Genomic DNA, 22166 nt, shown 5'->3' with positions numbered 1-22166 from the left:
ACATAATACAGGAACATACAGTGAAGATCATAAACGACTTTCCTTACGATTATCCAACCTCTAAAAGTCAAGCAATTTCAGTCTTTTGACCTCTACATTTACATAGCTACATCAGTTAGGAGAAACCTGGTCAAGAGATACCTCACAGGCAAACGCAGATCCATTAGAAGACTGTTTTTTCAGTATTCAAAGTTTACAATCCACTTAATAAAGCAATGTCAACAGTCCAAAGATACTAATTGAGTACCTGTTGACAGAAACCTCTTAAGTGAAAAATTGTGGAGCAGAGTATTTTGTACACTGAGAAAGCGGTCATGTTGGATGGTGAGGAAAGCTGGATCCGTTCAGATACGTAATGAGAAGTTAGAATGTGTTTTAGTGGATAAAAATGATATTGCAAGGGAACAATATACATAATAGAAGGCTTTGCAAACACAAGAAGGCCTGGGTCATACTGGGTCCTATGTGGCAAACACCATTCGGTGCTTACCTTTCTTTTTCTACTGTCCATCAGGCACATGCTAGGTGTTATGAGGAACTGGTCCGAGGGTCATAAAAAGGGCATGGAGAATGAAACAAACACCATGTCCTTCTGTCCTGGCTGGCAAAGCCAGTCACTATAATGTGAGGTTCATTTTCATTATTTCTAGCAGCCCCTCTCTCTTCTATGTACACAACTGCTCACATTGCAGTTTGTCCATAATATTAAACTATTGTCATGGTGCTATCCACCTGTTTGGGTTAGGGTATGCGCACACGGCTTATTTTCAGCCGTTTTTCGGGCTGTAAACGGCCAAAAAGCAGCCAAAAGGTTGGAAGCAGAACATCTGCCCATTGATTTCAATGGCAAAAACGGCGTTCTGTTTCAACGGAGCGTACTTTTGCAATGCCATTTTGAAAAACGGCCGTGCAAAAAAACGCCCGCGAAAAAGAAGTGCATGTCACTTCTTGAGCCGTTTTTCATTGACTCTATAGAAAAACAGCTCCAAAAATGGCCGTAAAATACCTACGCAAAAAACTCGAGTGGCTTAAAAAATGACTGAAAATCAGTCGCTGTTTTCCCTTGAAAACAGCTCCGTATTTTCTGAAATTTTTTAGTAAGCGCGTGCACATACCCTTAGTCCTTCATAAGTAATTTCACTCTTACCCAGGATCAACCTGCTTATTATGCATGTAGCTCCAAGCGTCAAAGCCTATGGTCATTGGTAACACTGAATTGGACCAAAGGCCCTTTTACACCGGCCAATAATCAGGTAAACGAGCGTTCACAGAATGCTCATTCCCGATAATTGCCCTGGGTAAACAGGGCAACGATCAGTCGATCAACGAGCAAACACTCAGTCATCACCTGATTCCATCATTTTACATGCCTAAACGATTATCGTTGTCGAAAGCACTTCTCCCTGTGTAAACAGGTAGATACACTGCCAACATGATAAAAATGGATGGGGATGAGCGAGAGTAACGAGCCCATACTAGTTCCTTGTGAAAGTGCCAATCAACAGCTCAAGTTTCGTTGATCAGTGATCGTGTCTACGATCCACGTCGCCTGTGTAATAATACCTTAAGGGCATGCCCAGACGTGGCGGAGTTCTTCCGCCACTGTCCGCATCAATGCCGCACAGAATCTGCGTTGCAGTTTCTGTTGCGGCTTTGCCTAAAATGGGCATTAAATTGATGCGGACTAGCCGTTGCGTATTGAGGGGAAGAGGGCTTCACTTCTCTCTATCAGTGCAGGATAGAGAGAAGGGACAGCCCTTTCCCTAGTAAAAGTTACAAAAAAAATCATACTTACCCGGCCGTTGTCTTGGTGACGCGTCCCTCTTTCGCCATCCAGCTTGACCTCCCTGGATGACACGGCAGTCCATGTGACCGCTGCAGCCTGTGATTGGCTGCAGCCGTCACTTGGACTGAAACGTCATCCTGGGAGGCCGGACTGGAGGAAGACGCAGGGAGTTCTCGGTAAGTATGAACATCTATTTTTTTTTTACAGGTTGATGTATATTGTGATCGGAAGTCACTGTCCAGGGTGCTGAAACAGTTACTGCCGATCGCTTAACTCTTTCAGCACCCTGGACAGTGACTATTTACTGACGTCGCCTAGCAACGCTCCCGTAATTACGGGTGCACACATGTAGTCACCCGTAATTACGGGAGCCCCATTGACTTTCTCAGTCTGGCTGTAGACCTAGAAATACATAGGTCCAGCCAGAATGAAGAAATGTCACGTTAGTAAAACCAATACGCTCCGCAGCACACATAACATCTGCAGACTTTATTGCGGAATTTTGACTCTGCATTGAAGTCAATGGAGAAATTACGCAATGAGTCCGCAACAAGTCCGCTACACGTCCGCAACAACCATTGTATGCTGCGGACACCAAATTCCGCACCGCAGCCTATGCTACGCAGCGGAATTGTCCGCAACGTGTAAACGAACCCAACCACAAAGCTGTGTAAGGCAATGGAAAAACGTGTACGCTGCGGATTTCAGAGCAATTCCGCCACGTCTGGTCATGCCCTAACACTTATTATCCTGTAGAGCTGTCTCACATATTTAATAACAAGTCATTATACAGTATCACTCAGCTTTATTAAAATTACATTGTAGCCACTGTATGTGACATAGGTAAATGTGCTTTCTAGAAAGCACCGAAATTACTTACATAACTGATAGTTCAATCGAATGCTATATTTTATTTGAGAGACTTTACAGTGTGTAGACATGTTCACTCTTCAAGATACCCCAGGCAAGTAATTTAGTGGGGGAAAATATAACAAAATATATCACTATTTACAACATAATTACACGGCTGACTAGATTAGAAAGAAGAAAGATGGACATTCAATTCTACTTTATGTACATCCAGGCTAAGTAAAATTGAAAACTCATATTTTCCCTTCTGTTGAAACAGGGAAGAGTTAGCAAAAAACCTCAGGCAAAGATTTAACCGTTACTAAATTTATTGTAAGGTGTTAGATCATTCATTTCCTGGGTCTAGCACAATAGGCCTTATGCACATGAGAATTTCAAGTGTACGGCGCCGGTATGGTGGCACTCCGAGCCTTTGTGGTTCCGTATTATGGAGCCATAGGCATTTTGTTTGCCTCCATACCGGCCTTTTCGCAATATCTTAAGCAATCTGATGTTAGATAATTACTTCCATCAAGATCCATACCTCCCAACCGTCCCGGATACGGCGGGACAGTCCCGGTTTCCCACCGCTGTCCCGCCGGTCTGCAAAATGTCCCGCTGGCCCCTGCATCCAAACATCTGATCGCTGCTGACTGCAGCAGCGATCAGAAGAAGGCAGGAGTCTTGCGGCGGTGTTCTCACTGCGATCGATGCCGGCACGGGAGTGGACCAGTACAGTCACCTGACCTGTGATCTGACCTCACCGGTCAGATGACTGGACTGGTTCACTCCCAGGCCAGTATCGACACCAGAGAGAACGCCGCTGCAAGACTCCTGACTTCTGACGGTGAGTGACGTCAAAAGCAGAGCGGAGAGTGGCAGCAGTAGGGCCGGCTACCTCTACCGCTCTCCGCTCTGGCGGCAATGTGGCACCTACAGGGGGACTGTGTGTGGAGCTATTTACAGGGGGGCTGTATCTGGTGCTATCTACAGGGGGGCTGTGTGGCGCTATCTACAGGGAGGCTGTATCTGGCGCTATCAACAGGGGGCTGTGTCTGGAGCTATCTACAGGGGGGCTGTATCTGGCACTATCTACAGTGGGCTGCGTGTGGCGTTATCTACAGGGGGGCTGTGTCTGGCGCTATCTACAGGGGGGCTGTGTCTGGCGCTATCTACAGGGGCTATGTGTGGCGCTATCTACAGGGGTGCTGTGTGTGGCTCTATTTACAAGGGTGGCTGTGTGTGGCGCTATCTACAGGGGGGCTGTGTGTGGTGCTATTTACAAGGGGGCTGTGTGTGGTGCTGTCTACAAGAGTGGCTGTGTGTGGAGCTATCTACAGGGGGGCTTTGAGTGGAGCTATCTACAGGGGGGCTGTGTGTGGAGTTATCTACACGGGGCTTTGTGTGGAGCTATCTACAGGGGGCGGTGTGTGGAGCTATCTACAGGGGGGATGTGTGTGGAGCTATCTACAGGGGGGCTGTGTCTGGAGCTATCTACAGGGGGGCTGTGTCTGGAGCTATCTACAGGGGGGCTGTATCTGGAGCTATCTACAGGGGGGCTGTATCTGGAGCTATCTACAGGGGGCTGTATCTGGAGCTATCTACAGGGAGGCTGTGTCTGGAGCTATCTACAGGGGGGCTGTGTCTGGAGCTATCTACAGGGGGGCTGTGTCTGGAGCTATCTACAGGGGGGCTGTGTCTGGAGCTATCTACAGGGGGCTGTTTCTGGAGCTATCAACAGGCGGGCTCTATCTGGAGCTATGTACAGGGGGCTGTGTCTGGCGCTATGTACAGGGGCGCTGTATCTTGAGCTATCTACAGGGGGGCTCTGGTGGATGATTTTTCCATTGACCGGTAGCAGAGATACACAACTGGAAAAAAAAATCCCTATCATGTAACTCTGCTACCTGTCAATTGAAAAGTAATCAACCACAGGGTCTCCCTCTTGACTTTCATTGTTCTCAGCCTTTTGGTTTGTCCTGCAGCTGCTGCCGTGATGAGCAAATGTTATACCCAAGATAGGAAAAGTAGCACAAAGACGATATAACCGCACCCATAATATCTGCGATATCCAGACAGTCTAGAGATCCGCAGTGAGAATTAGCGCGTGTTATTTGCAGAAGGATCTAGCCGTGATTTGATGTGTTGATGCAGGATATTGGGCGTGGTTAGTGCGCGTGGCTTAAAATGTCCCTCTTTTCCAAATTCTAAAGTTGGGAGGTATGCAGATCACTATGTTGTTCTGTGTCTTTCTCCGACGCATCACATTTTTCCCATACAAAATAGACCATATTCTTCTACCTACTCAGTGTAAGGCATACATGAAACTAGGCAAAATTTTAGTAGAAACAAACATAACATTTGAAACTTCTGTAGGATATAAATCCAAAGAGCAAGAAGGTTAGCATGTGTACTCAAATTTTACTGTTATCCACAAACCCGTAAATTTAGCAGATTCATATTTCACCAGGATGTTCCCTAAGTTTAGGCAGAAGTAGGCAAACAAGTATCCTTTTGGCAAACATTTGTCCGGCATATGTTGTGATACCACAGCCTTAAGTCAATGGTGGTCAATGGCAGACATATGCAGCTGTACAGGCATACGGCTGAATAAGTCAGGGGCAAATTTAATCTCTGAACAATAATTTTTAAGCAAAATATAAGAATGTTTGTTAACACATAAATAACAAGCAGACACTAAGAAGATTGTGTGCATCTTGTTTCATTCACACCTAGCATTGCCAAATGTTTTTATAAGTTGATAGGAATTTACAGTATCAATTTCCATTAATAAACAGTGAAAAAAATTGCCACACGCTTTATCAGTGGTATTTTTGTGGCATTTTTACACATTGGTCCAGAGAAATATGGACAGGATCTTAATGGCCCAGCAGGTAATAAATGATCCTCTGATGGGCCCAGGCACTGACATAATAATGATGGGCAGCCAAAATAGGTTCAGCAGGGGACAAATCTACTTGCAGATGACATGTTGCTGTCATTTTTTTTACTGTTCTGGGTTATTTCACCAATAAATTACCAGCGATTATTGGAGGTATGAATGCAATGAAAACAGAGCAGAGCTGAGGTTTCAACACACATATGTGGGCACATGCACTTACATTATGCCCACTGGTTGGCGTAATCGTACCCTAGTTCGATACTTTTTATGGGGGCAACAAAGAAGTGATGAAGGAAAAATGATGTTATCCATGTAACACAATTCATGTTGGCATTTGTATTCGTCTGTGGCTGCAGTTCTTGCATGATGATCCCTTACCTACTGGAGGATCTGTTTCCGTATCTCAGATAGAGGAAGTTCCAGCTTCTTCATAAAACTGAAACAAATAAACAAAATTGCTGTATTAATTTAGTGAACAACATTTTAGTGCGGCTAATGATTTCTGACATTTAAAAACTGGAATTGGAAATAATTGTGGTCCATTGACTGCGGAGACATGACTACAAAACTCAGCAGCTGCTATTTTATTTGTCGTCATAATAAGGCTTGGGCTACACAGACTTTTTGTAGCAGTATTGATTTTTTTAATCGAGTGATAGCTGTAGTCCACAAGATTACATACAATTCAATGTATTCCTTTGGACTGCAGCTGTAGCTCGATAGTTAGGGGATGTTCACACGGGCTAATTTCAGCCGTTTTCGGTCCGTAAACGTCGGAAGCAGAACGCCTACAAACATCTGCCCATTGATTTCAAAGGGAAATAAGGCTTTCTGTTCCGACGGGGCATTCTACGCCTCATTTTCAAATAATGGCGTGTAAAAGGTAAAAAGAAGTGCATGTCACTTCTTGAGCCGTTTTTGGAGCCGTTTTTCATTTATTCAATAAAAAAACAGCTCCAAAAATGGCCATAAAAAACGCAGCAAAGAACGCTAGTTGCTTAAAAAACTGCTGAAAATCAGAGGCTGTTTTCCCTTGAAAACAGCTCTGTATTTTCAGCCGTTTTTGTTAAGCGTCTGAACATACCCTTGTAATCAATCTGTTGTGCTACAAAAAGTTTCTGTGTAGCCCAGACAAAGGTCATGCTGGTTGCCATATTCTCCGGACTTGTCCAGTGCTAAGTAAAAGGTCCCACATTAATACATTGTAACATATCTGATACATTTAGTACAGGAGAGTTTACATATGACCTCTGTCTTTGTATTATAACAACAATAATTTTCACAAAATTGGCATTGATGAAGCTGCAGATTCCGACCAAGTAGAACTGCATAAAAGCTGTATTCATGTGTACTTCGTACTGCCTGACATGAGGTACCGGAGGCACACCAAAAATACAGAATGATACTATTGTAGTATAGATTATAAAACAGAAATGGATAGCAGATTAGTCTACAAAAGGTCCTTTTACATGGCCTGATAGGGGCCGTAAAAACGAGTGCCGGTCAACAAGACAACCCGTTGATCGGTGTTTGTTTGCGACTTTCACAAGGAGCAATGATTGGTTATGTACAGGGACGAGCGATCGCTAATGCAGTACCTTCATGTCGGAAGCACATCTCCCTATTTACACAGGGAGATGTGCTGCCGACCAGCGACTATTTTATTGGTCGTATAAAAGAGCAGATCAGGTGATTAACGAGAGTTTCCCCGTTCATCGGCTGATCGTTACCTTGTTAACACAGGGCAATGAACGGGATCGAGTGGTCATATGAATGCTCATTTGTCTGATCATTGGCAAGTTTAAAATGGTCTTTACGGTGAAGATTTTGCATTCTCATGAAATTTACATTATTTTAACAACCACACAAAAACAGATATACAATAGAATGCTTTAACTCTAATAATTCCTTATTACTGTACCCCTTTTCTCTTAATATTTATAATGCATGGGCAGGGCTGGCGGTGAGAGGACCCAAATGTTAAAGTGGGGCAAAAAAACTTTCTGCTCCGCCATTAGCACTAGTAGTCATCAGGCTGAATGTTCATTTTCACTAAACGCTCTGTGCGACATAAAGAGAACTGTGCGGCTTTTATATAGTTGCAGACTTCTCCATTATCAGGTGCCGGAGTGGGAGATAAAAGCTAAATATGATCAGCCTGAAAAGATATCTCTGTTGACATATTTACCACTCTAGACTACCAGGGATGTTACAACTACACCTTCACCATCCTAGGCGACCAAGGATGGTATATTGACCTCTTTATTAGACTAGACCACTAGGAGTGTCCTCATGAACCCTTTTACCATCTCGGAGCACTAAGGATTTAATGATTAGCCCCTTTACCACCCTAGATTAAGATTAACCCTAAACCCACCAGTTTTTTGTAGCATAGTCATTATTTGGGAATTGTATGGCAATAGTATAAGCGCACTGCATATAACTTGGAGGACTATGCATTGTATGGCAGTATTATTTGGATAGTGAATGTCAGTATTGTGCGGGCACTATACGGGAGAATTTTCGGGCAATGTATAGTGGTATTAAGGTAAAGAGGCCTTGTACACAGGGCTGTGAATATCTGCTAAAGTGCGTTTAAAATTAGGTGCCATTTTTCTTATTTTCCTACCTTGACTGTGGCCTGTAAGTATTGGATTAATAATCTTCCTAGGTAATTTAAGGGATGCAGCCTAAAGTACCTGAAGAAACATTACTTGATATTTAACTAGGTCCAGTGACCCATGTAATGGCTTCTTTGTGTCAAAAGCAAAGAACATGTTATATTTCTCTTTTATTGAAGTAACATCTGTGTTCTAATTTACAAAGCAAGTGCACCGCAGGAATTAGAATAACCGGGTTACCATAGGTATCATGGGCATTATGCATCATTCTACATAAAATGAAGGAGACATGCACCAAAAACTGAAAAACTTTCCAACTATATACATAAGCCCTGCACTGGATCAAGAACTTGAAGAGCACAGCAATTCATGTTACTTTATTGTTCTTTCAGTTGTATATAGCCATTCATTATCAAAGTCCTCCCTTATCTTTTTATCACATACACTTTAACACTGCTGCTCTCTTCTTACAAGGCACTCATTCTTCTATTTAATTAACCTTCATACAATATAATTGATTTACAATGGCATTCAGTGAAAAGATGAGAATAATGTTCACCATAGAAGCCACGGAATCAGGTGTATACCCATACTGTAATGTAAAATATTCAGGTTTCCATGAACAATTCAGAATTGTCGATATGACATTCACACAGTTATAACATATATTGGCCATTATCCCTCTGTTATAGGATTCCACCAAGAAGCAGAGTCTATAGAACTCTTTGTTGGACCCTAGTTTGAACATAGATCTTTGGGCCCCATACACCCTGAATATCAGTGCCCTATGCATACAACAGCATCACCCCATAAAGTATAGCCATTTCTATTTTTGTATATGAAATGTAAGCATATTTTCCAACTTTAAGAAATGGCCTTCCGGGAGATTTGACATAAGCCATACTCATTTTTACAGGTCAAACCCTTTTAGTCTCACCTCATCTCCCCATGTGCCACAAAATTAGTGTCCCCTCTGCACCCCTGTGTGTCACACTTATTACGGTCTCCTCCTTTCCCCTGTGTGTCAGTCATTAGGATTCCCTTCCTCTTAATGAATGTTATGGTCATTAGTGCCCCCTCTTCATGTGTCACAATCTTTAGCATCCTCTACTCTCTTTGTGTGTTCCAGCCATTAGTGCCCCCTCCTCATGTGTCACACTCATTAGTGTCCCATCCTCTCCCCTGAGTTCCGGTCATTAGTGCCCCCGTCTAGTGTATGACAAGGGTGTGATACGTTTGTGTGTTTTCCACTACAGTGGAAATATTTGGGGAGCGCTCCTTTTTAGGGAGGTTTCTGCGGCACTCGGGAACCTTGACAACTCTACCGGGAGGTCTCCCCTTTTTTCCAGGAGCTTCCCAGACATTTTGGGTGAGTTGGCAATTATAAATATAAGTATTGGAAAGTTATACTTTTGGATACGTACAGAGTCTGTCTTCGAGAAGGCATGCTGTGGGGACTACACACTGAGTACACCTTTTCACACTGATATTTTCAATATAGATAAGAACAATATGAATTGAGTGCAACTAGATCAGAGGAAAATACACTGCCGGAGCGGAAAAGCTGCTGTTGCAACACTGCTTATTGGAAAAATAATGTGTTAAATAACTGTGAAACTTTAGTTAATATTTAGTATAAAAACATGCAGTAATGCTATTTTTATCCTCTTTTAAATAAATGTATTAGACAATTGGAGGTAAAAAAAAATTTAGAAAAATATTACCTACAAAACCTACAAATGGCCTCACCATTAGTTTGTAGCTATCCATGCACCTCTATGCTCATTACAACTCTGGACAGTGTGAATTCTTTGCATCAGCTCATGTTCCCTTATCTTTTAGAGGCAATCTATGGAGTAAGCTGTTATGGAAAATGAGCGGTAGGGTTTAAACACATGAGGCAAGCTTATAGTTCACACTGATCATTCATTGTGATAATTCGCTCTTTTGATAAGTAAAAAATCAGCAATAATAAACAAATCGTTTATCGCTGATCTTGATTGAGATCGATCATTATCGGCAATATGATCGACCAGTGTAAATGCCATCCGTAGTGACAATTATACTTACAAAAGGTATTGCTGCCAAGAGCACATGTTCTTCCTGATGGAATTGACCATCATATCATAGCGGATTTATCTTTCTTGACCACAACATATATCTAGGTATAATATACACGTATCTCTGTATTTGTATTTCATATAAGGAATTGTTTTTACAGAATGGGCTTTATGTCATAGATAGAAAGACACATCAGGTACTGTATATTATATGCATAATTTTATCAATAATTTAAGGTACATTCCAGGGACTCTTTGTCCTTAGCTAGCATGTGTAAGTCTATCATGGGAAATTCTGTCCTATTGAACTAAGACTTACCCAGAATAAAATTGTTAATTCATGAATTCTTTTAAAATCATGAATATATTACAAATGTTGAATCTAGTATACAAAAGAGGGGAGTATTTTGGGAAGTCGGTTAGTACTAAGGAAATGCCAGGAAACACATTTTCCATGAAGAAATCTTTAAAACCGTGGACTATCCCTGGAAATCAGGGATACTTGACATCTGTACTAGATTTCTTTTCTAAAATGCAGGCTTGAGTAGGAGTATTTTCCAGAACAGGAAATGAAATGATCACTCAATGAAAAAAATCCATCTATTTGCCTTGGTGTGAATTGCTGCTGAATACATTGAGCTTTTAGATGCATTTATGTAGAAGCTTCTGTTACACGTATAGATAGCCCCTATGATTAGTTTAAGCCTGATTAGGATATTGTCAATTTAGCTGGAAACAAGGTTACAGAGTTAGCATTCATCCACCTCTGCAGCACAGCCATTTGATCTCCCTCAAGGTCACTTTCTTAGTAACTTGATGAGCATTACATCATCCCACAGAACAGGCCAGTTATATCACCAATCGATAAGGAGGACTCTGCAGTACCGGAGCATTCCTTTGTACTTCAGAATCGAGTTACATCTCTACAGGGGCATAAATCATTAAAAGGCATTTTTCACACTAAAAACCCTGGTGAATCTTCTCAGAACCAAAGCACCAATTATTATTTGTTGTCTAGCTAGTTTTTGTTCTGTGGAAAATGATGCAGTATATAGCAGGAAAACACATCTTCTTCTCACCCAGAGATAAAACACCAATGTATAGACAGAGTTCACACAAAGTTATATTCTCCTACGGCTATAGCACAGACAACAGAACGCGACTTGAACACAAAAGACACATACCATGGGGAAATCTAGGCACATCATGCGGAATAAAAGTAAGATACTGAATATATCAAATAAGAACAAGGTTAAAAAAAGGAAACAAATGCAATATATTTAGTGGAATAAGCACAACATTGGAACTTTGCTTCTAGTGTTAGGGCATTATTTGCCAGTATCTCAGTCTAGCTTTTCAGTATTGCGAATTCACTGAGTGCAAGGGAAAAGTCAATGATTTCTTCCCAACACACCAATCCGGTATCTTAGTAGGCAGAAGAAGTAAGTCGCCTGGCAGAACTGAGGTCAGAGTGGTGGTATAGTGGGCAGGATTGGTGCCAATGGCAAACAAACCACAGAGGCAGTCAGACCATGTGGGTGCTGTGGGGCCCTTAGAGATAGGGTGCTTAGCTTTTGTTGGTCCTATCCCCTTATGCTATTGGGTGGCAAATACCTGTGCAGTACACCACTCCCCCGAGGAACTGCATTGTTAGCAAGCAAGAATACAAACACCCGGTATCGCTGGTGAACTCAGTGCTTTAAAACCTCATTGTTAGCTCTTATTGCCTTTGATGTGTATGCAGTTTTTTTTTATGTGAGCAGACTTTATTGTTGTTTGTACGTAAAGTACGATTAATCTGAGTTTATCCTTCAATAAAAAGTTGAAGTAGTAGAGAGTAACCACAGCATCCAAAAGAGGTAGTTTCTCATGCAATGGCGGTGCTCTGTGCTATAATCAGTCCCAATAAAGTATTCCACAAAGTAAAGAAAGCCACACAGTACACACCAACTTGTTGCCACAGATGTAGCCGTCTTTACCTTGACTTTTAACGCATTAAATAAACAATGGCTAGATCTCTTATCTTGACTTTTTCAATGACTTTTCAATGGCTTTTGTTGTGAGATATCACGCTGCAGCAAGTTATCAGAACCAAGTTAAAGATGGATACATCTTCGACAATTTAACACAATCATCCAGAGGTTTGGGGAGGTAAGCTAATCCCCCAGTCGTCACACTGTTTCACGCAACACACCTATCCTCAACAAACACCAGGTTTCTCTGTCCTGGGTGTCAAAACCCAGCGCGATAACGTAGGGGCCCATTTTGATCTATGTGAATGGGAGAAAACCGTAATACTATGCTGTGCAACTACAAATGTGACAGCATTATGCAGTACGGTGCTGTGTAACAAATGAGATGTAAGCAGCGCTCACCCAAGCGCTGTGGCCCCTTTAAACAGCTAATAGGCTATCAATATTTCTTCACTGGAGAACCTTTTTAAAAATTGTCAGAGTTGTCACCACAGCAGAGGTCCTGACAGATCAGAATACCTAACAATTGACTATAGCAACTTTTTAATGAACTAGCTGGGCACAGTTTATCCATCTGTTAGGTGGATATGTGGTTAGTAAGTACTGAGCAGCATACAATTTATTTCAGTGACATAATGCTAGGGGGCTGCAAACACATCATTCTATGGCTTCCTGCTTGTCCCCATTCCCCTCCTCACAACGTAAAACTGCTCATATAACAAGCTGCACTGTCATCCTAATACAGTTGGATGAGTGGAGACGTCACTGTCACAAGGTCATCCAATTCACCTTGTAATGTTATGAACATTGTGCTACCCTTATCTACTTTATATCAGGGTACATATACATTAAGAAGAGATGAAGAGAAATCATTCCAGGGGAGGGACGGTCCATACTTGAGAAAAATCCCTCTTTTTTTTCTCTGCATGAGTCCATTTACGATATTACTCTAGTGGTGTCTATCTGCTTCCTAACAGCTTATTAGATCCCAACATGTTTTTTTGATCTTATAGTGTATTGCCCTTTAAAGTTTTTACGTTTGCATTTTCAGATGATTTTTATGACTATGAATAACTGAAACCTGTTGAATATAGACTTTTTTTAAAAGTGTTTTTTCCCCCCATAAACCAGGATGAGATCCAGATAGGAAGAATGGGAATCCTGTCCCTTTTGGAAAACACATTTGTGAAATGTTAGATAATGGTATTATCGGCTATTCCCCAACATATACAGTACTTATTACTTCAGTCGCTCCATTTTTAAGCAGCAATTTAGGAACTAAAGCAGCAATAGGAAAATGAAATTCCTCGCTGCATACCTGCAGGCGCTGCCATAATACCAACGTACATGTACAGCCGACTATATTCCTTGCAGACACTGAAGCGCCTAGGGAGAGTGTCAGGGACTGCGAGGGGTTAAAGAAGGATGGAATGTTTAAATAATGCCCAGGACCAGGATTGGTGAACAAGGGGTAAGAGGGGCGTGGTTAAGGAGACATAAGGCTGGGGTTTGGGGCAGAACGCCCTCTTACCTTCAAGCTGCAGCAGGAGAAACATCCTCTGGTGGAGCTGGGAGATTCAGAGCCTTTTTTCCTGTTGTTTCGGCGGACGGTCTTGCACTGATGGCGGAGTATCTTTTGCAGCAGGTGGCACAGCGGGTGGCTTTGGAGGGGCCTGCCGGGCTGGAATCCCTGTTGGCGGATGGGAGAAGGAGTGGATCGGATCGGAGCATGGAACAGCCGGGAGCGGCTACCCGAGGTAGGCCGCAGCGTGTTATCCGCCCCCGTTCGCTTAAGCCCCAGCCCCGTTCCCGTTCGGGGCGCGGTGAATGCTGCACCGTTGCGCGCTGGTCCCAGTATTTCCCCTAGGCCTATTTCACCCGGCGCTTCGTCGGGCGACATAGTGCCGCCCTCTCCCCCGTCCACGCGTCGCGCTGGCGTCCCTCCCCATAGCGGTAAGAGGGCTGCGGTTAAACCGGCACATGCACGGTACAACCTACCTCGAGCTGCAGCTGTGGGTACGGATGGGGCAGGCGACTTCCTGGACAGTGGGGTGAGTATGGCGGGTCCAGAAAGCTGGTCCGCCATGGTTGCCTACCACGAGGCATGTTTGCGGGAACTGGGACTTACTTCCGGTTCCTGCGAGCAGCCAGCGCCGACGTCATCGCTCCCCGTTTTGTTCTCTGTTCAGCCGGAAATGGTTGGAGAGAGAACAGAGGCGGGACTTCCGGGTCGGCGCAGGTCGGCCAGGAAGCAAGATGGCGGCGCCCATGTAAAGAAGATGGTGGCGGGCACAAAGAAGCGAGCGGTGAGTACTCAGCCCAGCCCTGGGGCGGGGGCTTCTGCTGCGCCTGCTACTTCTCACCCCCGGTCTCCTCCGGTCCCCTGCCAACAGGGGTCGAGGCAGGGTAGGGATTGTTCTAGTGAGTGTAGGATCAGGGGAACGTCTGGTCCGGTTCGCCCTTCTCCTGCCTTGTCTCATTTTTCTCCTGTAGGTTCGGTGAGGGAGCGTTCCAGGCGAGGGAGGAAACGTCGTTCTGGAAGACATCGCCGCCACGGCCATCGCAGACGTCGCAGATCGGGTGGCGCGAAGAGGCATGGTCGGCGGTCTTCGTCATCCAGCGAAGGATTCTCCTCCTCGTCATCGTCATCAGCATCTGCCTCATCGGAGTCGCGGAAGAGGTCTTCGCGGAGATCATCACGGCCGCATGGACACAGTCGACGCCGGGAGGTGCGGCACTTGTCGGAGGATCGTGAGCAGCTGTCCCAGGTTGTTCCTCCCGCCGGGGCGGTGGAGGAGGTTCAGGCCGTGGTTCCAGTGCCGCGGCAAGTGGCTGAAGGACCCTCTGGAGTCGGTGGGACCTCTGGGAGCGGTGAGTCGGCCTGCGGTGACGCATGGCTTAATAAATCTAATGCATCGGGTACAGATCTGATTTCTGTTTTAAAAGCCGTGGTGGCTGGTTTGAATCTGAACGAGGGAACATCAGTTCCCTCTGTGCCACCAGGGGGGCTAGGCTCCCCTCTGAGAGAGAAAATACTTTAGCTAGTCTAACGTTTCGGGATTCTTGTTTTGTGGGGTCGCTCCTCTCGGGACTCATTTGTCAGCGGAGATCAAGGACAAAATTTGGAGGAATGAATTTGTGGATATTTGGTCCTTGGTCTCTGTGGAGCAGGTGACTTTCGATAAGGAGCGGGTATTTGAGAGAGGTTCAGATAAAAAAGTTAAGGTCGCGAAAACTTTTGGCAACTGGGTACAGTGTTATGCTACACTGGCTCATGTTATTTGCCAGCGCTACCCCGAAAAAGGAGCCGAGTTGTTTGTTTATTTTGACACGATTTTCAGTGCCCACAGGCTGCAGCCTGGTGGCGTTACGATGAAGAATTTCGGCGTCGTTTGGCTTTGTCGCCGGATATTAGTTGGGCGACAAAGGCAACGGATGTTTGGTTGTAGCTCATCTTAGCGCAAGGGAGCAGACAACAACGCCCCTTTCCCAGTGTAGCCGCAGCGCCAGGCCCCGTCCTTGGAGCTGCGGCCACTAGGCCCACGGGAGCCTGTTGGCTCTACTACGAGGGTCATTGTCGGTTCTTTGCCACGTGAAAATTCCGACATGAATGCTCCATCTGTGGGGGCGCTCATTCGGCGCTCATGTGTTTCTGGAGAGGTAAGCAGCCGGCCAAGGCACCTCCTTCCGGCGCAGCGGAGAACGCCGGTGAACGTTCTCAAGATGGGCCCATGGTTAGAGCGGTACCACAGGAGACGGGAAGCAGAGGTGCTCACTAGTGGGTTTTCCTATGGTTTTGAGATCCCTTTTGAATATTCTGCAACATTGTCATTGGCTGACAATTTGAAGTCGATCAATGAGAATGTCGGTGTTGCGCGTCTAAAATTGGCTAAGGAAGTTGAGTTGGGGAGGATGGCGGGTCCATTCAGCGAGCCGCCGTATCCGAACCTACGAGTTTCCCCCCTTGGCTTAGTTCCAAAGAAGGAGTAGTAGGGGAAGTTTAGGTTGATTCATCACCTTTCCTTTCCCCGCGGTGGATCGTTAACGATGGGATCTCCGGGGCGGATGCGGCGGTTTCGTATACTTCTTTCGATGTTGCAGTGAAGTTGGTGCAGGCGGCAGGACAGGGCACGTTTTTAGCTAAGTCTGACATTGAAGCGGCGTTTCGGTTGCTGCCGGTTCATCCGGATTGTTTTCACCTGCTGGGATGCTGTTTGGACGGTGCATTTTATGTTGATATGTGCCTTCCCATGGGTTGTTCCATATTGTGCAGTTATTTTGAAATGTTTGCTTCATTTCTAGAATGGGTAGTTCGCTTGGAGTCTGGGTTTGCTTCGGTCATTCATTATTTGGATGATTTTCTTTTTATGGGCCCTAGGGGCTCTGGGTTGTGCAGCACGTTGCTGCGGGTGTTTCGACAGGTGATGTCTCGTTTTGGTGTACCTATTTAAGAAGAAAAAACTGAGGGCCGGTAACTGTTTTGTCCTTTTTGGGTATTGAAATAGATACCGTCCAGATGATTTTTCGCTTGCCTGATGACAAATTGGCAAGTTTGGTGTCCCAGGTTGACCAGGTAATGGGGTCTAGAAAAGTGACGTTAAAGCAGTTACAGTCGTTATTGGGATTGCTGGTGTTTGCCTGTCGGATAATTCCTATGGGTCGTGTTTTTTCTCTGCGTTTGTCGTTAGCCACTAGGGGGATATCGAAACCGGATCATTTCATCCGGGTAACTTCTTGGATGAAAAAGGATTTGTTTGTCTGGCATTTGTTTTTGAGTTCATTTAATGGGAGGTCGGTTTGTCAGGACGCTGAGTTGTCTAATACAGATTTGGAATTGTTCACGGATGCAGCTGGGAGTGATGGTTTTGGAGCAATTTTGGGCCGAAGTTGGTGTAGGTCCCCTTGGCCCTCGCATTGGGGGAGTTAGGTTTGGTACGTAATTTGACGTTATTAGAGTTGTTTCCCATTATAGTTGCTATAGATTTGTGGGGTAGCGTGATGGTGAATAAGCGGATTGTATTCTGGACAGACAACATGGCGGTGGTGCACGCGGTGAACGGTTTGTCGTCTAGTTCATTGCCGGTATTAGCTTTGTTACGATGGTTGGTTTTGAAATGTTTGGAGCTGAATGTGTGGTTTCGTGCGAAACATGTTCCGGGAGTTCATAATGTGATGGCCGATGCTTTGTCTCGTTCACAGATGTCCTGGTTTCGGGAATTGCACCCGGCAGCTTTGGCAGAAGGGGAGTACCCCCCCCCTTCACTTATGGGCCCTGGCCGAGGACAACTTATGAGACTGTTGAGGGGTTCGGTGGTGCCAGCGACTTGGAAGAGTCATTGCAGAGCGTGGGATCGGTGGTTGGAGATTGCGGGGGGTAATTTTCCATCACAGGATGGTTGTCACCTTGATATCACCCTTACGAGTTTGGTGCAATTACGTCAGGAGGGTTGCAGTGCGGCCACTGCAGGAAAACATTTAGCAGGGGTGGCCTTTATGTTAAAATTGTGGGGAAGTAGAGATGTTACAAAAGAATTTGTCGTTAGGCAGTCTTTGAAAGGGTGGAGGAAGGAGGTGTTTTCCAGGGACACGAGGCGACCGGTATCCTTTGCGCTCCTGGGTCGGCTTCTATCCGTTTTGTGTTTTGTGTGCTGGGATGAATATGAGGTTTCGTTGTTTGGCGCAGCGTTTTCTTTGGCTTTCTTTGCCGCATTGCGGGTTAGTGAGCTGGTTCCACCCAGCGTGAACACACGCGGTGGGCTTCTCGGATCTGATGTGGTGGTGTTGGGTGATTCCCTTCGGGTCTGCGTTCGGAGGTCAAAAACAGATACGGCAGGGAGGGGAGCTTGGTTGTCGATTGGGAAGATTGGGGGCCAGGATTGTCCGGTAAGGTTGGTTCAAGAATTTGTGTCTGTCCGGGCGGCCGGGGCTCAATTCTTTATACATCAAGATGGTTCAGCAATGTCGCGCTTTCAATTTGAGGCGGTTTTTAAGGCTGGGCTGAAATACCTGGGGCTGCCACCGGGCGAGTTTGGTACGCATTCGTTTAGGATTGGCGCTGCCACGGAGGCAGATGCCTTGGGCTTGGACTCAGTGGCTATCATGCGTTTGGGTAGATGGTGTTCGAATAGCTATAAGTCGTATGTGCGACCGGATTTAGTTTTAAAGTGTGATTAATTATGGTGGTCCCTCTGTTAGTTCTTCTTTTTCCCCCCTTGTGTTGCTCCCCCCCCTCCCTCTCTTCCCCCTCCCCTCCTTCCTCGGTTCTTTCCGTGTATCGTGTTATGCTATTCCTGTCTGTATCCTTTCTCTCATTTGACCTGGAATTTAGCTCAACTTATCTTTTGTTAGGGTCGCGGCGCCCCCAGGTGTGGATCCTGGGGCACTCATATGTGAATTGGGCGGCGGTCCGAGCAGTACGGAGGCCGTTGGGTCCGAATTTGGGCCTCTCACAGGCCGACGTCCATTGGAGAGGTGTCCGGGGACTACGGTGGGTGCAGTTGCTGCCAGAAGTAGTGGCAGTTACGAGGCACACTTACGGACCTGTTGTCCTGATTGTTCACGCCGGGGGGAATGATATCGGCCAAGTTAAAATGGCCGAGTTGTTATCATTAATTCGGACTGATTTGGCGCGTTTTCATGATCTGTTCGCTAGCTGCGTGGTGGTATGGTCTGAGATAGTGGCGTGGACGGTGTGGCGGGGTGCCAGGAACTTGGCAGCGTTGGAGAGAGTGCGTAGGTTGCTTAATGTGCGGGTGTCGCGGTTCGTTCGCTCGATAGGTGGAGTTGGGCTGCGGCACCAGTCCTTGGAAGGGGATAATGCAGATTTGCTGGTGCCGGATGGGGTACACCTCAATGATATCGGGCTCGATATCTTTCTGTTAGATTTGTTGGATGGTGCCGAGAGAGGACTGGCGTTGCTTGGTGGGGGTGGTCGGGGGACTGAGTAGGTTTCTCAGTTCCCCTCCTTGGCGGAAAGTACGGCAAAGAAGACAGAGTTAGCACCCTACATGCCTGATGGAGTACAGGGAGCATCGGCATTTCAGGAGAAGGAGAGAAAAGAAAATATATATATGTCTTCATGCCGATGGTTGTAAATAATAATAAAGCTGTGGCCACTTCCACATTTCCATAAAGAAGGTGTTGGTGTTTTATTTAAGGAAGGATGGTATAAGGTCCTGGGCAGGTAAGGTTGAAAAGGGGTCCTTCCAGTCCTGAATGGAGTGAGCAGAGAGGCTGTTGTCGTGTCAATCAGCACAATAGGAGAGATTTATGAAAACTATTATATATCGTAGCCATGGCAACTAGGTTGCTGCTTTTATTTTACAGATTGGTTGCTATGGGCAACTGCTCCACTTTACCATTGCACTAATTTTCATAAATCTCCCTGTTGGGCAATCTCCCTACTTCTATTGAGAAACACTACAAACATAACGGATATGCTGTGTTAGGCAGGTGGTGGTAGAATCTGAAGCAACTGGGACGCCATGGAGCACTGATGGAGGAGAAAGGCACAGATTTCATTAAATATGGTGATCTCTGACACCAAGAGACCAAGGACACTGGGAAAAAGACCCAAGGAACATGCTTCTGTTGCCAGGTGCCACTGGTGTTATGTAGGGCCTAAGGGGTGGTACATGGCACAGGTATTCTCTTTTTGGTATTCTTTGATTTTCTGTGTCATGCACCTCCCCCTCAGGCATAACACAATGGAGGAAATATATTTAGACTGATGTGTCAAGGTGATGCTAGTCTTAAATTAATTTATGTTGGCATAAAATGCGTCAAATTTATTAAGAGGTGCACACCTCTTAGTATATTTGGCGTATCCTTGGCTGTTCGTGTGACAAAAATGCAAATCTATGCTTGCTATAAGCAGGTTTAGATTTGCGCCATGACTCATGCCAATTTCTGGCGTAAATTATGATAAATCTGTCGGACCAGCGGAGGCCCTGCCCCCTTCAGCTGAACTCCAGCCCCTTTTTTGCCTCTTTTAGAAAGTGGCTAGAAAAGTAAAAAGTCAAAAATTTTAGCGCAATTATGGCATGCACCAAAATGTAAGACTTTATTAGAGCCAGAGAACAAGCATAAAACTTTTGATATACCGTGTTCCCCAATGTATCAGATTTTCCGGCAGTATTATTTTAACAGGCGTCAGATTCTGCAAAATTAGAGTTCAATGCTTTTTTCTGCTTTATTACTAGAATTACTCTTATATGGAGTCATTTTAATAAGATGTACAGTATATATATATATGAACAAGTACTGATAATGGAACTACTAATGTGAGCTATTACAATCTGCATACAATGCTGTGAAATATGTTGGTGCTATATAAAAAATGGGAGCTTTACTTAAAAAATGTAATGCTTAACATATACTGTATTTATTATAGATTGACCCAACAGTGATTGAATCCTCTACAGATACCAGAAAACCAACCCAAGGACCAGTTCACACAGAGTTCTTTGACGCCGATTTTGATACAGAAACCATGTCGGAGTCAGCGGAAAAAAACATCCAAAACTACCACTCATTGATGGCAATGGGAGGCAGAGGCGTTTTTTTCCCGTGGCGGTTTTTAGCTGCTTGCGGTTGAAAAGAAACGGCATGCTCTTTCTTGCCGCGGTTCCGACTGACTTCCCATTGAGATCAATGGGAAGCAGAGAAAGCGGTTTTTTTTGCTGCATTTTTGCCTGTGGCGCTTAATCGCCATGTGCGAAACATGCAGCGAAAAACCCAGTAAAAATCGCGGCAAGAATTTGCAGGTAGGTCAAAATCTGCCTACAAAAAAAAAAATCTGAGTGAACAGGGCCTAAAAGCCCTCTTAAGTTAAATTAAGAATATGACAGGGTTACTGGAGTCATCTTTACATGGTAGTTCCTTTTTTGGAAAAAGTTTTTTTGAAACGAAGTAAAAGTTAAATAAAATGATGACTTTTAACAAGCATAACGTTTCTTCACATGAACAATGAACCTTATTCATTCCAGTGTTCTTTACAAGCTTTTAGGCTTACAGTTTCCCATCGTCTAGTTAAGAAAAATGGTTGTAGATCAGGCAGGCAAAGCCCTGCAAAAACATCACCAGTATGCCCACAGAGTATTTGTGTGGTAACTATGACAAGCATCTGAAACAGAATATACCCGAATGACTTACTTTTCCCAGTAAGCCTAAGGCCTCATTTACACGAGCGTATGCGTTTTGCGCGCGCAAAAAACGCTGCGTTTTGTGCGCGTATGCATGGCGTATGCACTGCGTATACGCAGCCTTGTTGCGTTTTAAACGCGCAAAAGGCATTTGACAGCTCCGTGTGTCATGATGCGCGGCTGCGTGATTTTCACGCAGCCGCCATCATAGAGATGAGGTAGTCGAGGCCCGTCACTGTCCAAGGTGCTGAAAGAGCTAACTGATCGGCAGTAACTCTTTCAGCACCCTCGACAGTGAATGCCGATCACAATATACACCAACCTGTGAAAATAAAAAGACTTTCATACTTACCAAGAACTTCCTGCTTCCCCCAGTCCGGGCTCCCGGCCGTTGCCTTGGTGACGCGTCCCTCTCTTGCCATCCGGCCCCACCTCCCAGGATGACGCCGCAGTCCATGAGACCGCTGCAGCCTGTGATTGGCTGCAGCCTGTGCTTGGCCTGTGATTGGCTGCAGCTGTCATTTGGACTGAACTGTCATCCCGGGAGGTCGGACCGGAGTTATCGGTAAGTCAGAACGTCTTTTTTTTTTTACAGGTTCATGGATTTTCGGAGCGGAAGTCACTGTCCATGGTGCTGAACCAGTTTAACGCTTTCAGCACCGTGGACAGTGACTGTCTCCTGACGTCGCGTACCCGAACATTTTTTACCGGTTTCGGTCAAAACGAGTTTGGCCGAACCCGGTGAAGTTCGGTGCGCTCATCTCGAATTTGACACTCCGTTTGGATGTTTGTAACCAGAAAAGCACGTGGTGCTTTTCTGTTTACATTCAGG

The 22166-nt window shown here is 45.1% G+C and overlaps 1 protein-coding gene across 2 annotated transcripts in view; it reads right to left on the bottom strand.

Moving 5' to 3' along the window:
* ATXN1 (ataxin 1) overlaps window positions 1-22166 on the bottom strand; it is a 324169-nt gene that overhangs the window by 117183 nt on the left and 184820 nt on the right. For both annotated transcript variants that reach the window (XM_075826607.1, XM_075826608.1), the window contains exon 3: window positions 5916-5973. The gene's annotated coding sequence lies outside the window, so the exon portion shown is untranslated. The remainder of the gene's footprint in view (window positions 1-5915; window positions 5974-22166) is intronic.

The sequence above is a fragment of the Rhinoderma darwinii genome, chromosome 5 (assembly GCF_050947455.1).
Source record: "Rhinoderma darwinii isolate aRhiDar2 chromosome 5, aRhiDar2.hap1, whole genome shotgun sequence".
Classification (NCBI taxonomy): Eukaryota; Metazoa; Chordata; class Amphibia; order Anura; family Rhinodermatidae; genus Rhinoderma; species Rhinoderma darwinii.
This window is presented reverse-complemented; position numbering and strand designations above follow the sequence as displayed.